The following is a 20,076-nucleotide window of genomic DNA, read 5'->3' on the forward strand; positions in this document are numbered from 1 at the left end:
TAGAGTCGAGTCAGCACTAGTGTTTACTGTCTCATGAAACAAAAACTTAAAAACAAAACAGCTGAAAATGTGTTCGTACCCATACAGGCAAAGCAAAAACACTCACTTATTGTAGAATAATACGTATATGTATTATCTCTTGCGCATTTGATTCTCTATATAACATTTTGAAAAGGTCATCTGGAGAAATTCATTGTAAAATTACAAAGCGGGGAGGCAAACCACTCTTTGGTTGGTACTGACCTCTATTTCTTTCTGTTACTCCTTTTCTATCATTTTTTTCCCACCAGTGAAAAACAATTGCAGGCTACTCTTGAGAGATGAACATTATCCAACCACTGCCATGAAATACATGGTCCATCCCACAATCCTTCAGCTGTGAACACACACACTGGTTGTTTATTGTATATACGTGTACAGTAGATGACAGTTATACAAATGCAAGCACTATAGGCTCAAAGATTGAAAGGTTCTTTCACAGAAAGGCACGTTTGCGTCTTATATCCCAGCCTGTGTGTGTGAATAAATGCATGTGTGTGCCCTTGAAGTAGAGCTGATGGGGTCAGGGGGGGATCAGCTCAGTTCTGGAATGAAATGCTCTGTACAGGGTCAAGGTCCTGAGCTCCACAATGACAGAGGTCCTGCTGCACCATCTTAGACCACCGATAGCACTTGTCATGAGAAACTTGACAAACAACAGCATACACTAGCATGCAGCTAAGCTGCCTAATATCCGCATAAAAAACATTGGACACACATGAAGGAAAATTTTTATTTTTAAATCAGAAGTACCTGTTTTTTTTGTCTATACCTTTATGTACTATCTACCTCTATATACGGAGTTTAAAAATAGGCATTTAGCTTGACATCGAGCTTGTTGTCACAATGCATTCTCTGTATACAGTATGATAGTCAATGCCAATCCATACAGTATCAAGCTAAAAAGTTGCATAACTGTGTTGTGTAATGTCTGGAACACATATACGATATGATGGCTAAAATATGATCTACTGTAGGTGGTCAACTCACTAGGACTTAAAACAAAGCCACTTTGTCTGCAATACAATGCTGCTAGTAGATAACTTGGTTCTGCTATATGATTCATTAGACCAGGTGAAGTCATCAGTCGCATCTTCTCATCTACCCCACCAGTCTCTGCTAACAAGACAAAAGGAGAACACATGGAACAAACCTTTTCATTGACAGCTGAGATTTAGCCAGTCTTTACATAACGGCCACATACTCTATTACTATACAATAGATATGCACTTTAGATGAGACCCAGAGCCATCACCACTGTGCCCTTGAGCAAAGCACTTAACCTACGATTGCTCTAGGGGGACTGTCACTGTAATAGCTGTAATTATCTTCAGAAAAAAAATGCATTAAATAAAGTCGGCTGAATGACTGCTTACTGTTATTCTGCTGATGTATTTGGTAAGAATGAGCGAATCGGTGTTCTTAAAGGCGGGGTGCATGATTTTTGAAAAACACTTTGGAAAAGGGAGTCGGGCCGAGTACCAAAACACACTTGTAGCCAATTAGCAGAAAGGGTGTGTATACTAAACGACATCGTTGCCTGGGTTGCGTATGTGTGGGGCGGGTCTATCAAAAGAAGGTCCAGATTCTATTGGGGTATATACACTATGTAAAACTGCCAGATAAATGTTATAGACCTTCATTCTGTGAAGGATGAGGGGTAAACAGATGTTCACTAATATGTGTAAACATTATGAATGTGCAAAAATAAAAAAAAACTATGAACCAAAAACCCACAATTTTTTGTTTAATAAAATATATGTATGGTATATCTATGTATACTGTATGAAAACTGAAAAGTTTGCAGTATTCAGGAAAAATCCACCAAATATGCGCTCATCCTACCACAAAAGACCAGTGACAAAAAAAGGTGGCACATCACAGCACCAAAAACAGAAAATTTTTTCATGTTCTCACTACGGGTGGCGTTTTGAGCCAAATCAGACAATGTAGATTTGTTGTATTTTCTAGGGATGCACCGAAATGAAAATTCTTGGCCGAAACCAAAAAAGAGGAAACCAAGGCTGAAAACTGAAACACGGAAAGAAATTATCCCAATTATCAGTACCATTGCATTTATGGCTATGACTGTAACTACTTTACTAAAATCAAGGCATTGCAATTGCATAAATCACAGGTTGCGGTTTCTGTTTGCGTTATCACAACATTTCGGCCATATTGTTTCTGTGATAAAAGTCTTTCAGCCGAAAAACGAAAATGCTCTTTTGGGCCATTTACAAACATAAATGCAAGCATGTGACTTATTTTGATACCTGTAAAATTTAAAAATGAACATAAATTATTCCTTTTCCATATATTTTTATGGACTAGTAGTTGGTTATTCAATGATTAGTTAATCAGTCAGCCATCATAGCCCTTTCATAGCACTTACCCCCAAGCTTGCCCACACGCATACACAAACTGGTCCACGTGAAATAGAAAACATAATACTGAAATAGTTGCTGGCTCTAAAACCCCCTGCCAGCATTCCAACCTCGGGACTTCATCCAATTGGTTGCTGTGGAATTGCATCTTTGCCCCAGGTGCACCCTGTCCCAAATACAGCAAGCGGACTACCTTTTAACCCCATTCTTCACAGGTAAACCCTCCCCACGTGAAGATGAGTCAAGAGAACAAGCACTTGCCGGTCTCTTTTTCAACGTGATGTTTGGCTCTATAAACAACCCAAATACAGCAATCCAGCTTTTATGTATAACATGCACATAAGATAACACATGTGGCTGCTCGGTTAACACTCTTAAAAAAAACAAGAAGGGCAAACAGTTCCCAGCGATTGAAAGCGTACTGTGATGTTATCTGACTGGCAGTCGGGGTGTATACCACCAATGCTGCTCAGCAAGCAAATGCTTTGTGCGTGAAAAGGGATTTATTTGGGCCAGCAAAGACTTGAACTGGCCTGGAAAAACATTAACCTACTGAAACAGATCTTTAATGACAGCATGACAAATCAAAGCTTTCTTCTAAGTGTGAGAGCATGATTGCTGTGGTCTTTCTCTTTTTGCGGATCACGGGCAGACAGGGCGATTCTAATGTTAGGGGAAAAAGCTCAGCCCTGTGTCAGTGTTGAACCCTCATCTATTCAAAACCAAGGTCAATGTCGCCGGCCCCGAGGGGCCCATGGGAGTGGAGGAGGGGATTGGCGGCACAGGGAATGGAAGACTGGGGGGGGTTGAGAGGTGTTGGAGAAAAGGGCGAAAACAGGGAGGGGTATTCTGCCCCAGTGCACACACAGAGGTCACCGCTCCCCCTCGCCTTCCTACTGTGACCTATCACCCTGCAATCACTGAGTAAATGTAGAGAGGTAAAGAGTGAAGGGGGTCCAAAAGAGTATAGAAAGACAGAGAGGCACTGTGAAAAAAGGAGACATGACAAAAGGAGGCCGGAGGCAGGAGAGTCTGTCAGTCAGAGCGAAATAAAAAACTGGTCACCTCGACAGAAATGACTTAACCAGGCCAGGGCTACGTGATCACTGGGAAACTTCAAAAAATGTGATGGCAAAAGCAATAAATGCCTCCTGAAACCACCAGGGGCCACTGAAATTTTAACTAAGCAGTTTTATTGAATAGATGAAGAGACAAAAACATCCCACCATAAATATCATCTTGAATCTCCAGGGGAATAGCGTGAAGGAAAGACGGTGAAGGAGAGAGTCAGAGATTAATAAAATGTGACAAGTTGCAGTGCCTCACCGCACCCTTCCTCGTGCTCTTCCTCACGCTCCTCATCCTCTCGAGCTCATGCATGTTTCTGCCCATCTCTAAGATGTCTGTTGAATATAGGCGGACAGGAAGAAGGTGTTCTCATTGGTGGATTGCTCAGGCAGGGAGGTTTTTATTGGTGGATGGCTTGGGGCCCGTAAAGTGTGTTTAACAGGACTAGCTGGCTGTAAAGGCGCTGTTAAGTGTAGTGAAGCGCGGTGACGGGGCAGTGGATATGAAGGGATGGGGATTCTGGGAGGAGCTGGCACAAATGCTTGAGCTCATGAACACAAAAAGACACAGGCAGACATGCACAGTCACAAACACAGCTCTTGTTTCTGATTGGTCAATCAAGTGCACAGTTGGTAGAACATTGCGTTAGCAGCGCAAAAGGTTGTGGGTTTAATCCTAGACTGATAACATGTAGAGTTTGAATGCAGTGTAAGTTGCTTTGGATAAAAGCACCTGCCTAATGCATAAATTTACATTTAAATCAGTAATCTATTTTTAACTTGTTATTATCCCTAACACAGGAGAACTACTCAAGTTTAGATAGAAGATCTTCTGTTCTGTTGCCTTATCCTGATCTCTAACCTCCTCATTGACTTCCAACCATTGAATTGAACCTCCATTAGTGAGGAATTCTCTCTCGATGAGCCCCAAACCAGCACAGGAGTGATCCTCTTTTCACTTTTGCTTGTTTGGGAAAAGCAGGGGTGGTCCTAAGACATCCGGACAGAATTCATTTACAACCCCTGCCCCTTGCAGTGCCTCTAAATGAAGCCCCCTTCTTAACCAAGTGGAAAAATTCTCTTAACAATGGCACTGAATCTTGGCACTGAAGTGGACCTGAGGCCAAATGAGTTAAGTCTGAGATCAAATTAAAGCCAAGACAAAGTGCACTGGCCAAGACATTTATTTCCTGCATTATAAAATTGACTTGGTTGGTACAGCATCCTGACAGGCCTCTGACTAAATGAATTTCTCCAAGCAAATTTTAGCGCAAAATGATGAGCAAAAATGAGTGTACGTCTAAAATTTGGAGTGTGAATGACATGTGTTTTTCTTTCCTGCTGCCATTAATCATCAGCACGTTATCCACCTCACCACTAAATGACAGACTTGTTAAAAGGGAGAGCGAGCAAGCGAGAGAGAGAGAGAAAGAGAGATAGTGAGAGCAAGAGACTTCAGAACTGAGTCATAAAAAAAGAATTAAACAGAAAAGAAATAAACAGAGAGAGAGATACACAAAAAGAGAGATGATTGATACATTTGAAGGATCTGCCGGAGAGAAGGCTACTTATATTTGTGACAGCTGGTTCTGGTCTCCCCTCTGCCAGTTTTAAGAGTGTGTGAATTTCAGATGTACCCGTTTCCCTTTCTGGCTGTGAGCCATATATTCACTCGCTCCTCGGTTCATTCAAGCTGTGCCAAAAAAAAACTACTTTATAAGAGCAAGGGCTGGATTATGATGCTAACAGGTAAATGTGTGTGGAGCAGAGGAATCAAAAACAGGTCTCATTTCCTTTTACCTTCGTTTGTTGACCTTTCTGGAAGGCTTCCAGAAGTTTGTATGCTTGACTTACAATAGTACACAAATGTGTGACCCTGCTTGTAAAAACCATCCTGCATAATGTAAAGAACATTTTGAGAAAAACATTGATATATTTAATATTAAGTAAAGTAAGGTAGTGTCAAAGATTGAAATTTAAATGAAATCAATGTTAGAAGGGTCAATGACGTGACGTTCATTATTTCGTGTCTGTACGGTTCAATTAAATAAAGTTAAAAATAAATTTGCAGATTACTTGCATACATTCTCTTTTTTGAGGACCAAGTCTAAAATTTCTGGTTTTATTTAATTTGGAAAGAATTTTTTGGGGGAAATTGCAAAAATGTCAATGTGGTGTAACCAGCCTGTGTCAATTGGTGTAACTAGTATTTTTTTATGAAAATATAAATATATTCATAAAAATGTGGAATAAAATATAATTATCTAGTTTAGTGTAATATGCTTTTATTCATACTTTACATCATTTGTCAAAGATTATTTTTTCAACATATGTCAGGACAAATATTACAAAAACGCATTAAAATTTACATTTAGAAATAACTAATAAAATGATATTTTATACACTATGTGCCTTGAAATAATTAAACTTGATGCATGTTTTTTAAAAAGATTTTTACGTTTCTTATCTTGCCAAACCGTTTTTGTCACTGACCCAGAAGTTTGATGTTCCTCATATTTTCACTAGGGATGCACCGATACCGATACTGGTATCGGCCTCGATGCCACATTTTCCAAAGTACTCGTACTTGTTAAAAGTCCCCCGATACCAGAGATCGATACCACGGTCTGAGAAATGTCTATGTTTGAGCGGCGTGTAAGGGGTTAATGCTTCTTGTGTTGTCCAAAGAGGCAGAGTTTACAACAAACTGAAAAAAATACTTGCGTTGCACTGTCACTGTTTACATTTTTTAATAATTATTTATTCTGTAATATGTTGCATACAACATGCTTTTCATTTTAAATACATGTTCTTAATTCCAAACTATTCCATTGTTTTTTTGTTAAATTATATGACCAAAGCTGTTACATGTAAATTTAAATCATGTTTTTTTATTAAGTACTCAGTATCGGTAAGTACTGAAATGCAAGTACTCGTATTCCAAAAAAGTGGTATCGGTGCATCCCTAATTTTCACACATAGGGTCACACTTGTTGACTTATTGAATATCCCTCATAAAAATTATGATCTGAATGTTTTTCTATGAATTGTAAGGAATCACAAAATTGTTACTATTAATGTACGCTATCATTACTTTGTGTACGGCAAACCGTGTGTTAAATGTGACCTTTTTTTTTGTGAACACACATACATTTACCATCTGTGTCTTTGTGTGGTCTGTGAAATTTGAAATCAGATATTGTCAAGCAAGCACAACTACTGCATTTCCCAGATCATTTCTGTCATATCTAAGATTGTAAGAGGATAAAACTGAGAGAAAACGATCAAAACCTTAAGCGAGAAAAACACTGAAGTACCCTTGAGACTCAAGTCTACATCCATTACACAATGGCAAAATGATGGTCTATTTCCAGGATCTCTTCTTGTTTGTCATTTTTTTAGATTGATGCATACAGACAACTGTTAAAAACACTCTCCATCTCCTGAGAGAATTGAGAGGTGCTGAATTTCTTGATGGCTCATCTCTGGTGAATTACAGACTAAGTCATTATGGCAGATGCTACAGGGTCGCCGGACAGATCCGATTCAATATGGACTCTAATTTTAGCTGTTACATCCTTTTTCAATCTCCTGTTTCTCTCACATAAATGTACACAATCTTCCAGGTACCAGCAGTCTTAATAGATTTTAAAACACTGACTGATTTGCCATCTGTATCGAGCAATACGTTTCAGTGTCTTTTGTACACCTGGCATTATAAATTATCAACCATCTTTCCTTCTCTCTTAATTAGTTCTCTCTACTATTTCGGCACCTTTTCTTTTTCTTCCGTCTCCTTCATAGCCTATTGTGAGGCGGTACTGACCTGAAAGCATGTGTCATTGAGCTCTGTGTCAGTGGGGTACGGCCGGGCTTCTGAACAGGCAGGGGGAGTGAGGGGGCTTGTGGGATTGAGGGGACGGTGGGAGGAGCTTGGCTACAGGACAAAGGAGAAAGACAGGACACGGACTGTTGAGCGATAGAGAGGAAAGCCAGTGGAGGTGGAGATAGAGGAAGGAGGGAAACGCAAAGAGATAGAAAGCGAGGACCCCCTCCCCCATCCCTCGCCCAGCACGACAACCCTGTAACTGCCTTTGCTTTGATGGTTATGTGTCAACATATCCTCCCCTCCGGTTTTACCAACAAAACAGCTCACATTCGACACCCAGGATTTGTTGTTGAAACACGATGGCTGGCATTACAGAGAAGCATTTTTATTGGAGCATCATTTCTCATTCACTCTGCCTACCACGCTCGCATTGCAATTTCTGTCTGCAGCAGTCGTGCCCATGTTAAAATAATAAGAGTATGCTGAATTGTAAAAGCTAGTGCCAAACACACTTAACTATCTGTCTGCTGTTTCTTCTTAATTTCTACCTGGCCAAGTTTCTCATTTCTGTAAAGCCTCTCCATCTTGATTCAGCAGATCCTCTCCAGAACCAACAGGGTCAATTACAACCCAAGAAAGTTGAATGAGACGGTAAGAAAAAATAAATTAATACTTAACAAAGTTTAAACTCTTTTGAAAAAAAGGACAAAAGCACATCTATTGCGATTGATCTCTGAGGGGCTGTTTGGTATCAGGCAGGGTCTTTTATGATGAGTTGCTTGGTGACAGGCTCAAGAGGGGGGCAGGAAGCAGGAAAAACCATGCGGCTCGATCCACTGTACCACTTTCGCGATTCATTCAAACTATGAAAAGCTTCCTGAGACCCAACTAATGAGGATCCACAAGCGAAAGAGGAAAAAAGAAGTGGAGAGACCAAGAAAAGGAGGAGGAGGAGATGGGACTAAAGAAGCAGCAAAGCCATCAAAGACGAAACATTTGCAAAAATAAGCGTTTCCTGAAAGGGCCGTGTGATTGAGAGTGGCGACGGGAGCTCAGCGCCCGACTGCGCGCTCACTGAAACGGTCCACGAGAAAAGGGAAGTGTAATTTATGGAGAAAGTGGCCGTTTTGGGGGCAGAAAGGGTCTTTATTCAAGAGGGGCTGTAAAGAACCTTGCTAATCACACCCTTTTTTGGGCAACGCTAGTGTTCGGTCTTCATGCCAGTGGGAAACAGAATGGCCGAAATTACTTGAGAGTGCAAATTGAGCCAGTGTCTCCCAAATGTGCACAAAACCGGAAAAGACACAAAAAACACAAGGGCAGAAAAAAGGCGTTTGATCATTTGGAGGACTAAGGAGTAGATCTATGTCACCTCACTTTGTGGGAGAAAGGCCTCCTCGAGCAGCCTGTGCAAGACTGGCCCTGTCTAAAAGGATGAAAGAGTGCAGTAATGGGTGGAAAGCCTCTTGTATGCTAAAGCGGCCCGACTGGTGGTTGGCCATTACACATCTTTCTTTATAATTGAAGACTCAATGCACTGGCTACACAAACAGCCTGCCTGCAGTGTTACAAAGCAAAGCAGCAGGTACATTTATCTCATTCCTACTGTAAACGTGTCATTGAAAGAGGAGAGGTTAATATACTATCACCACCTATTTGAATAGACTGTGGAACTGGAGTTTAGCCGTGCATGTTTTTGCATTTACTCTCTCTGCCTGGCATCAATTATAATTTACTATTGTCAACAATGGTTTCCATCACGCTGATTTTATGCGCATTTTGAAGTATCACATAAGTGATGGAAACACCAAATTTCGAATAAAAATCCCTTAAAGGGCATCTATTTTATTGCTAAAAAACGTTATTTTGTGCATTTGGTATACCATATTTTTCGGACTATAAGCCTCGTTTTTTTCATAACTTGGCTGGTGCTGCATTTTATAGTCAGGTGCGCCTTGTAAGGCAGTATGAATTAATTTTGACATTTTTGAGGCAAGAGACATCATTACTGTCTACAGCCGCAAGAGTCCGCTATATGCTGCTCCAGTATTTATGTAATTCAATGGATTCAGTGACGTGGAATGACGAGTCTGTGAACCAGGTAAGTTCTGTATGCTATGGTTTATCGTTTAAATAACTGATAATATTACTTTAACGTACAGACATCTATTCAGCCTGCTGTTCTGTGTGCTATTGTTTAGTTGAATAACTTGCTTTTCCAAATAAAATGTCTTGGATTTTGTGAAATAATTTCTAAATAAATGCGACGTATAGTCCATTGCAACTTATATATGTTATTTAGTCTTAATGAATGATGCGGCTTATACTCCGGAGCGACTTATAGTCCTGAAAATAAGGTAATACAATGGGTTTGCATGGTTTATGGTTAAAAATCAATTATTTGTTTTTAAAATAAAAATAAAAAATAATTATTTTCCATATTCCATACATTTTTGTAGCTCCAGATTTTACTCTCTTCCTGAAACTCATTTGAAAAGCTCTGTGTCCCTGATTGGCCAGCTAATCTGTGCGTTGTGATTGCTCTGAATACCTCTGACGTCAGCTGGAAATATGACGCTCCTTACTATGTTTAAAAGATTTGTACACAATGCAATGCTAACAGGAGTTAATTTACAGGTTGTGAGTCCAAGCTGGAATTATGATAACACTTACACACCAAAGGAAATATTAAATCGTGAATTGGACCATTGGTGCTCTTTTATTCACATACAGGTTTTTATGCTCACTTGAGGTGGTTTTTGACTTGCGTGAAGTAAAGTAAATGCAAATAATTGTAGATGGAAACGCATTTGCTGAATAAATTCTGACGTAGCGAACATTTAACCCATGTGACTGATCGTCTAGCTGTATCAGCTGATGTTGTCTTTACCATAATTATATGGGGCTTGACGTCATTGCATTGCCCTTGCTGCTAGTGCCTGATTCAAAAATTCAGCATTTCTTTTTCTGTGCACAGCATTCAGTTTGGCAATTACAAGACACACTGCTAGTAAATTTATAAATTGCCCAGTCGTAACTAAATGCAGTCCTGTCTCTAACTAAGCATGCCTTGATTTATCTACTGTTGGTGACTAGGTTACCAATACCACCGTCATTTGCTTGAACAACTTGATGGAAATGCACCTAATTCACATTTGTTTGTTTTTTCTTTTTTTGAGAATTTTGAAAAGATTTGCTTCAAGTTTCGATGGAAACCCAGCTTATAACAAATGTGTGACAAGGCTTCCTGCTAGTCTCTCCTGGCATTTTTCATTATGAACAAGTTTTTTTTTATCATGGGCATGTTCCAGTACAATTGAATAACCAATATTTCTTGCTATTACAGTTCTAACCTAATGTGACAAGTGTTATCAGTTGTGTTTCATTTGTAAAATTTTAGTGTTTTATGTAAGCAATAAGGTACGAGAGGCTGTGCTGTATCGTGAATAAGTAACGGCTGAGGGGCGTTGTTAGGCACGACGCGAAGCGGAGTGCCTGCAGCCCCTTCGGCCGTTGCTTATTCGCGGTGCAGCGCTTGCCTCGAGTACCTTATTGCTTTTATAAAACGGTTACCACACAATATTGAAGTAAAAAAAAAATTAGTGCAACTTTCATGAAGTTAAAACAACAAAAGCATTCCTTCCGCTAGAAAAAATAGTCCCTGACTGCGAACAACAACATGAAAGCTCAAATAAAAACAACAAACTGTTCTCAGACTTTGTCTTATTATATGTTTATGTGTTGCTAAGGGTGTTGCTAAGGGCGCAGTGATATTAAATAGAACCGTTGGGTAAAGCGGTCATAGCAGTGTTTTATTGTGAATAAAGCACACCTGTTGACCAATCAGAATCAAGGATTGGAACTAGCCGTTTTATAATTTCCATTATAAATCAGATGAACATTTACAGCATAGGGGAGAACTGGGCACAACCTAACGCTTTTTGGTTTTAGCTCAATCGTAAAAAAAATGAAATATAAAGAGTTTGATTAATTATATTTTTACACAAGCAACACACAAATCTCTGCTACAAATGACATTTGAAGTTTGTTTCTAGTACTTACCATTCTTGGACAATTACACCAAACATGACAGAAGTGCAAACGTTACAACTTTCAATACTATTTTGTCTATATACTTGAAGTGGATATTGTTTATATATCTCTCTATAATAGATAATAGGTATAATATGTATCTTCACTATTCATCCATCATCTAACCATATTCATTTATAAATGGATACAAATGTCTAAATATGTGAGAAAAAGCAGCACAATTATGACCAAAAAAAAAACAGTTTTATATGTGAACCATTCTCAAAAGCAAATTCTGAGATAATGAAAATCAAATTCTGATTTTAGCCATTAATTTCATTATGATTTTAATCTTTGACGTGACCTTATTCAATCAATATTAAAGATATGAACAAAAATACATTTTGACACCATTTTTGATAAGACAGGCACATTTATTTTGTTGGCAGCCAGCAATCATCCGTGTTTAACCTATTTAAAACAACGGCAACAATTACGTTAACGCTAGCGATTTTCAAATCTTTATTGCTGAGGGGTTAGTTGTAACACAGCGTTACAACTAACCCCGCTGGATGAAAATATTTTCAAGCCTACCAAAAAGTTGCTAAGAGCTGCAGACATATTTCAAAATGATGCAATGTTTTAGTCAGCAAGACACTAAGACGACATAACATCGGTTTTGGTATCTTACACACCCCACTCAGAGACCGAAAAAAAAACATATAATGAAAAAATTTACTTATATGCCATTCATCAATAACTCTATGGAAAAACATTATACCTTTCCATAAATTTGCGGGAGATCAAACTTTTGGCAGCGTGAAAACAATACCAGAAAAACACATCGCTCAACCCTGTGCAACAATGTAAACGGTCCGTGTTACAATTAACCCCGCGTTAGTCTGTGCCCCGCGCACCCCTACTTAGGAAATTAAAATTTACGTAGAGTTTGACCTATCTTGTGTATTGTTCTAGTCAGTGTTTGTTTATTTAGTTATTTATTCCTTAATCTCACTCCAGCATCTACGGCTATATTACAGCGATTATCAGTTAATCTACAGTATACACAAGATGATGTACATACACATAAGTTGGGAGAAGGGCAATTTGGCATCTCCAATTCACCTAACCTACATGTTTCTGGACTGTGGGATAAAAACTGTCAAAACAATGACACAGGAGAACATGCAAACTCCATTTAGTGTTTAAAAAGAAAGTAGACAAATAAATACTTTTTCTTATCAGAAGTCACTGCTGAGCTGTAGCAGACAATTTCACAACATAGCTATAAACATGGCACATCTATATGTTTTAAAGATGTTTAAATATCGTTAAAAGCACAGAGACTGAGAAACAGAAATAAATAAAAGAACAAAAAGCGCCAATTTATGCTTTTCAAATACTATGGATTATGCTATATGTGATAATATAAAGCTCAAGGCTGTCTGTACAGAACTTATGTATTAAGTACATCTTCAGTAAAAGATCTGTAGGAACTATTATAGTCTTATTGATTGTAGCTGAAGGCCTGAAGGCAGTCTGCTAGCTGCCTACATGTACTGATGTTGAAATGAGAAGATTTCGGCTGCGTTCAAACAACAGAACACAGCGAAGTGTGGGACAGACTGTTCTGCAGACAGCCGAGGGACACTCCTCTCCTTCTGTCTTCTGTAAGATACTAAAGGAGTCTTGTCGAGGTACCTTGAACACTGATACCTTGATACTGTAGGCACACATCTGTTCATCTGAACCGAGTGCACACAGACCCGCACACACAAGCAGCTGTAATATCCTTTTACTATCTGTCGGCTCACATGTTAAGAGGAAATTGTGTGGAGACATAAACTGTGTCTAGAGCACAAGATCGTGCATTTGCATGCTTCATTATAACAGAGCTTATCCTCAAGCCTTTGCGTAGGGAACAAAAAGTCACCAGGTAACCTTCAGATTAGCCAGGATGCTGCAGCTATGATCAATACAAACCTCAGACCTGAGGTCATTTGTTCAAACAAGCTGACAAACAGGAAGTGTGAGCCAAGGTCATTATTGGAGACTATGCTAAGAGTCCACAGTGCTAATGGGGTCTAATAATATATATAACAAAACAATGGGGTGTTGTTATGTTGTTTATACTGTACACTCATTTACTAAGAGACTGGTGATTAAAATAAATGCATTCTATACTTTTTGTTTATGTTGCGCTAGCCAGATCATTTGACACTTAAAGGGACAGTAAGTAGGGTTTTATGTTTTTTATATATTAAAATCAATGTCTTTATTTATAAATATGTCCTCGTTAGTATCAAATGACCTCTCCCAGTGATCTGACTTTTCTTTGTAAGATTACAATTTCTTCTCTTTACTTACATTGAACGGGTAAGTCCAAGGAGGGCTTCCATGTCACTCCGCCATATTGATAAATTATAATAGCAGAGAGGGACAAAAAGCACTAGCCTACCAACGCGTTTCCACAACACGTATTCATTCAGAACACGTGAACCAGCTGAAACGGACAATACGATCAGTGATTACATAACGGCTATCGTAGTTGCAACACGCCTTTGGAAAAGCGAGGCGCTAGAGAGCACTGTTCGTTTGAATGCAAAATACAATTTCACCAGTAGATGGGGGTAAATCCTACTTATTGTCCCTTTAAAGCAGACAGGGCGCGATGAAGCAATGTGATTGTGAGATGCGCTAAAAGATCCCTATGAAACCATTCATAATGTGTGCAATGAGTCGCACGGCGAGAAAGTGTGGATTTTTTTACCAGTGTCATATTTTTACTACATTGTGTCACGAAAACGCCCCATCCAATTAGATTTGGACTTCAAAACAAGTGCCTGGGCCCACGGTTGGGAGGAGCTTAAACACAGAAAACTGACTGCATTAAACAGAAGAAGACAGAAACAGCGCTAAGCATATTTACAAATACTATATAACTAATATAATGTTCTTGTTTTTAACATATATGTCTCATCTTTATTATTTGTATTTCATTCTTGATTTATATCTTAAAGAGAATTGCCATTATTTGGGGTGCTGTACATCATACTGGTCAATATTTATTTATAAATATTGATCAGTACTAACATTTTTATCTTTTGTGCACTTATATGGTAGATATGTTTTTTTTTTAATTATATATGTCATTAAATGCAACACTGTGGTTTTTAACTCAAATAAAGTAGACATCCACAGGGTTCCCACACTTTAGTTAACTTCAAATTCAAAGACCTTTCAAGGACTTTCCAGGTCCAATACCCTTAAATTCAAGGACAAAATGTGGGGATACATTTCAAGTGAGAGCAAGGTTACACCGTGTTACCTTTTAAGATACAGTTTCACAGTTCACTTTCAAGGGAACTCGCATTGCATCACTGCGGTGACACTTTGGGGACGCCTTCAGGGGTAAGTGCGTCTGAATGTGTATATCAAATTCAACCAATGGTGAGGCTTAACCACAAAGACAGGGTGATGTGGGAGCCGGAAGTATATCGCTATCTGAAATATTGACAATGATGGCGTTACAGGGATGCAGGAAGTATGGCAAGGGAGACGCAGCATCTCGTTCCCTTCTCAGTAAACAACAGTTTACGTAAACCGAGACATTTTCATGTGTCAAACACAACTATGCAAAAAAGCATTTTGGTATGAATCAACATTCGCATACAGAAGATATAAGCATTTAAAGCGAACAGTTTAGCACGTGTGCTTAAAAAGTCTAGATTTTTTATTATATTATCCTACACTACACAGGGAATAATATGGATTTTTTTCAACAAAAAAAAAATGTCTTGCATAAAATAAATTCAAGCACTTTTCATGACCTGTATCTTTGTATGTATATTTTCAAAAACTTCCCAGGGTCTTGAATTTTTTCGCCCAGATTCACAAACTTTTAGGAATTCAAGGACCTGTGGGAACCCTGCATTCAGTATACAAAATACTTGTTATGTTTCACACAAGTAAACATATATGATTTGCTTAAATACTTTATAACAGCATAACCAGAGCTCTTTTAAGTAAATAAATGTGGATGATTAGTAATATCTGTACGTAACTTGTTATTATGCCTTCAAAGTGTCAAGAATACTGCAGCCATAAAACTCAGTCCATTTCATAAATAAAATATGATATAAATCTGAAAAAATCTCATGTTTATATGTATAAAAATAATACAGTGTTTATATCAGTTTATAAATATATCTTACAGGGGTGAAGGGGAACAGTCGTTTCGTCCTTGATGTGAAAGCTCGGCACATTAGAGATTTGCATTGCTTTAACGCATCGCTGGCTATCTGAAAAGCCTTTTAGAGTGGATGCAGTATCACACAAAACAAAAGCAACAGTTTTCTGTATGTAAACTACAATTTATAAAAAGCACACGCTGGCTCAGATCCGCACAAATTCTAGGTAAATAAGCATCTCTTAAGCATTTCAAAATGATGTAATCTTCCTAATAAACACATTTATCCAAACACAAAGCGAACCATTCTGAGAGATCAGCCAACATCTAATCTTACTTTATATCAGCTGCCTTAATTTAAAAGGTCATTCATTTCCAGTAAGCCAACCCTTTTCTTACACTTTCATGTAGTTATGTTCACATCATAATAGCAATTCAAAGTTAACACAGTGTTAATAATCTTACAAAGTGCACACAGAAAGCAATGTACAGAGGAAGTGCCTGATGGTGTACCAATATCCAATGCACTCCATCATTTGCAGTCAACATTTTTAGTCTGATAATAATATGCTTTTATCTGGGTGCTTTTCATAGTTTTTGTCCACCGAGTTCCACTTGTCAATCATTCTGCATCACAATAGAGCTCATATGCCATTAGATTTGCATCCCACGCTATCTTCCAGCCATTGTTCGCCTGCAATTTATGCAGAAAGCACGCTGTCTATTCCATTCTACCTTGATGAGAAATCGAAAAGGTGCTAAAAAGTAACTATGCGCTGACCTTTACCAATCAGCGCCCCTGAGAGCGAGGGTTTAAAGGTTTCTCCTGTCCAGCGAGCCGAGGCGACTGTTCCCCGCAGTGTGGCAGAGGCGGTGTAACTTCAGAGGCCGTACGGTAACCAGTGGCCTACTGGGAGTGGAGCCAAAGTATGTACCACAACACAGCGGTGCGCTGCCTACACACAGCGCGGCAGTCTCACTTCGCTCGGGGTGTGTGTGTGTCAAGTCAACGATCTTCAACGCATCACACACACCTTATTGCAAAGCCAACAAATGCACTGCTGTGTTCAGATATGGCGCAGCATGGCCTGCCCGAGTGTGTGTGTGACAAGACCACGGGAAGAGATGGATTCCTGTGTTCGCAGCTACTGTTTACTCAACAGAGGAACAATCAATTGCAAAGGTATCATGCATTCAATAAAAGATGGTTTCTCATCACTGCATTATAGATTAACAGACCTCTATTAAACTAATCTTCTTCTATGCCATGCGCACAATTGATTTTGCATGTGCAAAAGCTGGAGACAAAACTCTTTATTTATATTTTAATATAGTAGTGACCTGCCTCACTTGACAAATCCATTTTCAGCTCTCACGCCGGTCAATCTGATGTCTGTAAAGTGAAGGTATGAGTCCTGATCGTGTGAAGTTGATGGGAAAGGACTTGAGTGCTCATTTCTTCTGAAGCACCATGTAATAACAGCATGAGAAAGAGAGAGAGAGAGGATATTTCCAGCCTGAATTTCTCACATCATCACAGAAACACACATTCGCATTAACACTGCAGTGTGCCTTCAAATTAACACTCGCCTGACATGCATTTAATGACCAACACCGTTCTCCCCTCGGCTGCAATATACAACCGCGGCAACACAACCGCCTCCTGCTAAACGCTAAAGAGAACATAAAGAACCCTCCATATGGCTCTTCTGTTTTCTTTCTTCTGATGCCCTTTTTATTTAGCGAGCATCTGTATCAAAGGATCAAACGCATTTTAGACGACATGGGAGCGGACAAATGATAATAAGTCATCTATAGTTGGCGTAAACACACGCTGAGTTTATGAAAATCCAATCATGTGCACAAAACAGTAATAACTTTTCAGCACCGGATGGGAACAAGGCCCGATTCATACAGGGCCGCAGTGGGTACGGACGACAAGAAAAGCGAACGTAGCCCTGGTCCCTGCGACCAGCAAGCGGGCAAACAACAGCACTCCAGATTATTGTGACATCGACAAAAGCTGTGCTAAAAAGAGCACAGCATGGCAGGGTTTAATAGTTAAGTTCAATACAAGAGCCAGAGATTTAAGCAGTATAAATCACAACACATGCACGACCGGGAGCGCCGCAGCAGCGCACAAAAGGCAGACTGGATCCTACAAGCCAATTTATCTTCAGAGAAAGAAGAGGCCCATTGTCCATATATCAAATGGCCTGTCCCAGCCCCCTGTGTCCCTCATGTTCAGTTCGTCCAAAGTTAATGTAGCCCGATTCAACACCATGCAGCGCTGTAACACTGTACGCACTGTGGAAAACCCCAGCACACCCTTTCAATGAGCTGGCAGTGGTTTCTATCAAACTCACTTAAGCTTCTTGTGATAATCTAACTGCACCAATATCTGCTGGAGCAAATAGAGAGCAAGCCCAAGATATATATACTGTAGAACAGATGCTGAGGATAAAACTTGAAAGTATGAACTCAGTAAATAAATCCAGTTGACTATTTAGTGTCGGAAGAATATGAATGCTGCTTTGATTCTCTTGTTAATGTGATGTCACACAAATAATGCCCTGCTCACAGCCAATGACTGACTGGTTAATTAACCCAAAAGCTTTTCTTAATTGCACTAATGCAGCTAAAGATATAGGGGTGGCTTCCCAGACAAGGCATAAGTCTAGTCCAATGCTTGTTTGAGTTGTCCTTAAAATCTATCACTGCCATTGTTTTGTCTCAAGATGTACACCTTTAAAGTAATGTTTGGCAAGGTATGTTTGTAAAAAAGTACGTAAATGTCCTAATATAATGGTGCTTTTCCATTGCATAGTACCCCATGGTTTGGGTCAGGTGACTCAGGTTGGGTCAGCTCACCTCACTTTGGCTTGGTTAGCTTTTCCATCGAGTTTAGTAACACTTTGCAGTGGGAGGGATTGTAGGCGTGTCGTTATATTTGCGCTGCCTACCGCTGTGACATCATACAAGTGAGAGCACCGTTGTACATTCCCATCCATTTATTTATTTTTCAGTCCACCACAAAATTAAAATTGACCACCACAAATAGATGTTTGCACATTGTGTTTATCACTACCTCTGTCTCACATGACAGTTTCTGTACAAACACCCGTGGTGTCAGTCGACGTTCCCCGCTGAGTCTCATTGAAGTTGCATTTGAGGATATATGTGAATGTGAGCGTCGCGAATGTGACACCACAAACTGCAAGTCTGGAAAAAAACTGTAGGGGCCAATCACACCAAAAGCGTTTATGGCAGTTGCAAGCACCTTTTTGAATGATATTCTATGGGCAGGGAGCGTTTGCGCGCTGTTTATGCACGCCTTGCGGTTTTTGCCGCCAGCCGCTGCACACACTTTTGAAGGAGCGCTGAGAGTGGAGAAGCGTCCGACGTCATTCGCGTCTTTCTATTGTCCAATCGAATGAGGGGGGAGGCGGGCCTTACGTTGTGGTGAGGGAAGTTTACAGTTGCTTTGAAGAAACTCGCTCACTCTCTCCTGCGTGTTTGTGCACCTCTCACCCTCAAACAAGGTCAGAGCAAGCGCCCTCTTTTTAAAGTTTCTGCTAATATGACAGTTAACAGCAAAAGAGCGCTCACGCTTCAATATTTGATTGACAAGACAGCTGACTCGGTGGTTGCTTAGCAATATAAAAAGCCACGTCGCACTGCTCTTTTCTTAAAAAAGGCAGTGCGTCGTGCCTTGCGTTTCCAAGCGTTTAAAGCGCGGTTGGTGTGATTAGCCCCTTATGGTGTTCCTGATTCTCAACCTGTTGATGTTTTTCCATCGCTATGGGGCTGGACACACCAAAACTTTTAAACGCGGCTGAAAACGCCTTGAGGACGCCGAACGCCAGCTGTTTTTCAGCTGAGTGCCAGCTCTCTTCAGCTAAGCGCTTTGGTAGCTCTGATACGTCAGCTGTGAGACGGTTGGTTGCTGTGATACTTGTCCCGCCCCACCTCCACTGTGATTGGACGCCGCGTGAGAACTGACATTGACGAGCGGAGCTTTTCTTCCAAAGTTGAACATTTCTCAACTCTCGACGCTCAGCGCTGAGCGCGGAGAAACCGCCGGGTGCCGGTTTTCGGCGCGGAAGAAAACCGCTAGCTGCTGGCTTATTTGAAAAACGCTGAGCTTCCATTGAAAACAATTGAAAACATGCGCCGGCCGCGGGCGTAAAAGCGTTATAGCAGAGCACAGATGACAACATGTTTGCCCGAGACAGCGCAAGCTAGCACTAAGGTAAAGCTAATCTTATAGAAATGACGCTGGTAGTGACGATTCACTCAGACCAATCAGTGATCTACAGTGTTTTCGCATCACTTTTTGGCATCAACTCGGGTCGCTTGGAACCCCGACTGAGGGAGTACAAAAAAAGTATAGGGAACTACGTACTGCACACAGTGAAAAAGCTTACAAAATAAGCTGACCCAAACCAAACCGTGGGTACTATGCAATGGAAAAGTACCATAACTACGACCTAATCCTGGATTAATCTAAACACTGTCGGGAAAACCGCCCCATTG

At 40.0% G+C, this 20,076-nt stretch overlaps 1 protein-coding gene across 2 annotated transcripts in view; it reads right to left on the minus strand.

Moving 5' to 3' along the window:
* igdcc3 (immunoglobulin superfamily, DCC subclass, member 3) overlaps positions 1–20,076 on the minus strand; it is an 88,083-nt gene that overhangs the window by 60,472 nt on the left and 7,535 nt on the right. The gene's annotated exons all lie outside the window — the stretch shown is intronic.

This window comes from Misgurnus anguillicaudatus, chromosome 21, assembly GCF_027580225.2.
Source record: "Misgurnus anguillicaudatus chromosome 21, ASM2758022v2, whole genome shotgun sequence".
In the NCBI taxonomy this organism is placed as follows: Eukaryota; Metazoa; Chordata; class Actinopteri; order Cypriniformes; family Cobitidae; genus Misgurnus; species Misgurnus anguillicaudatus.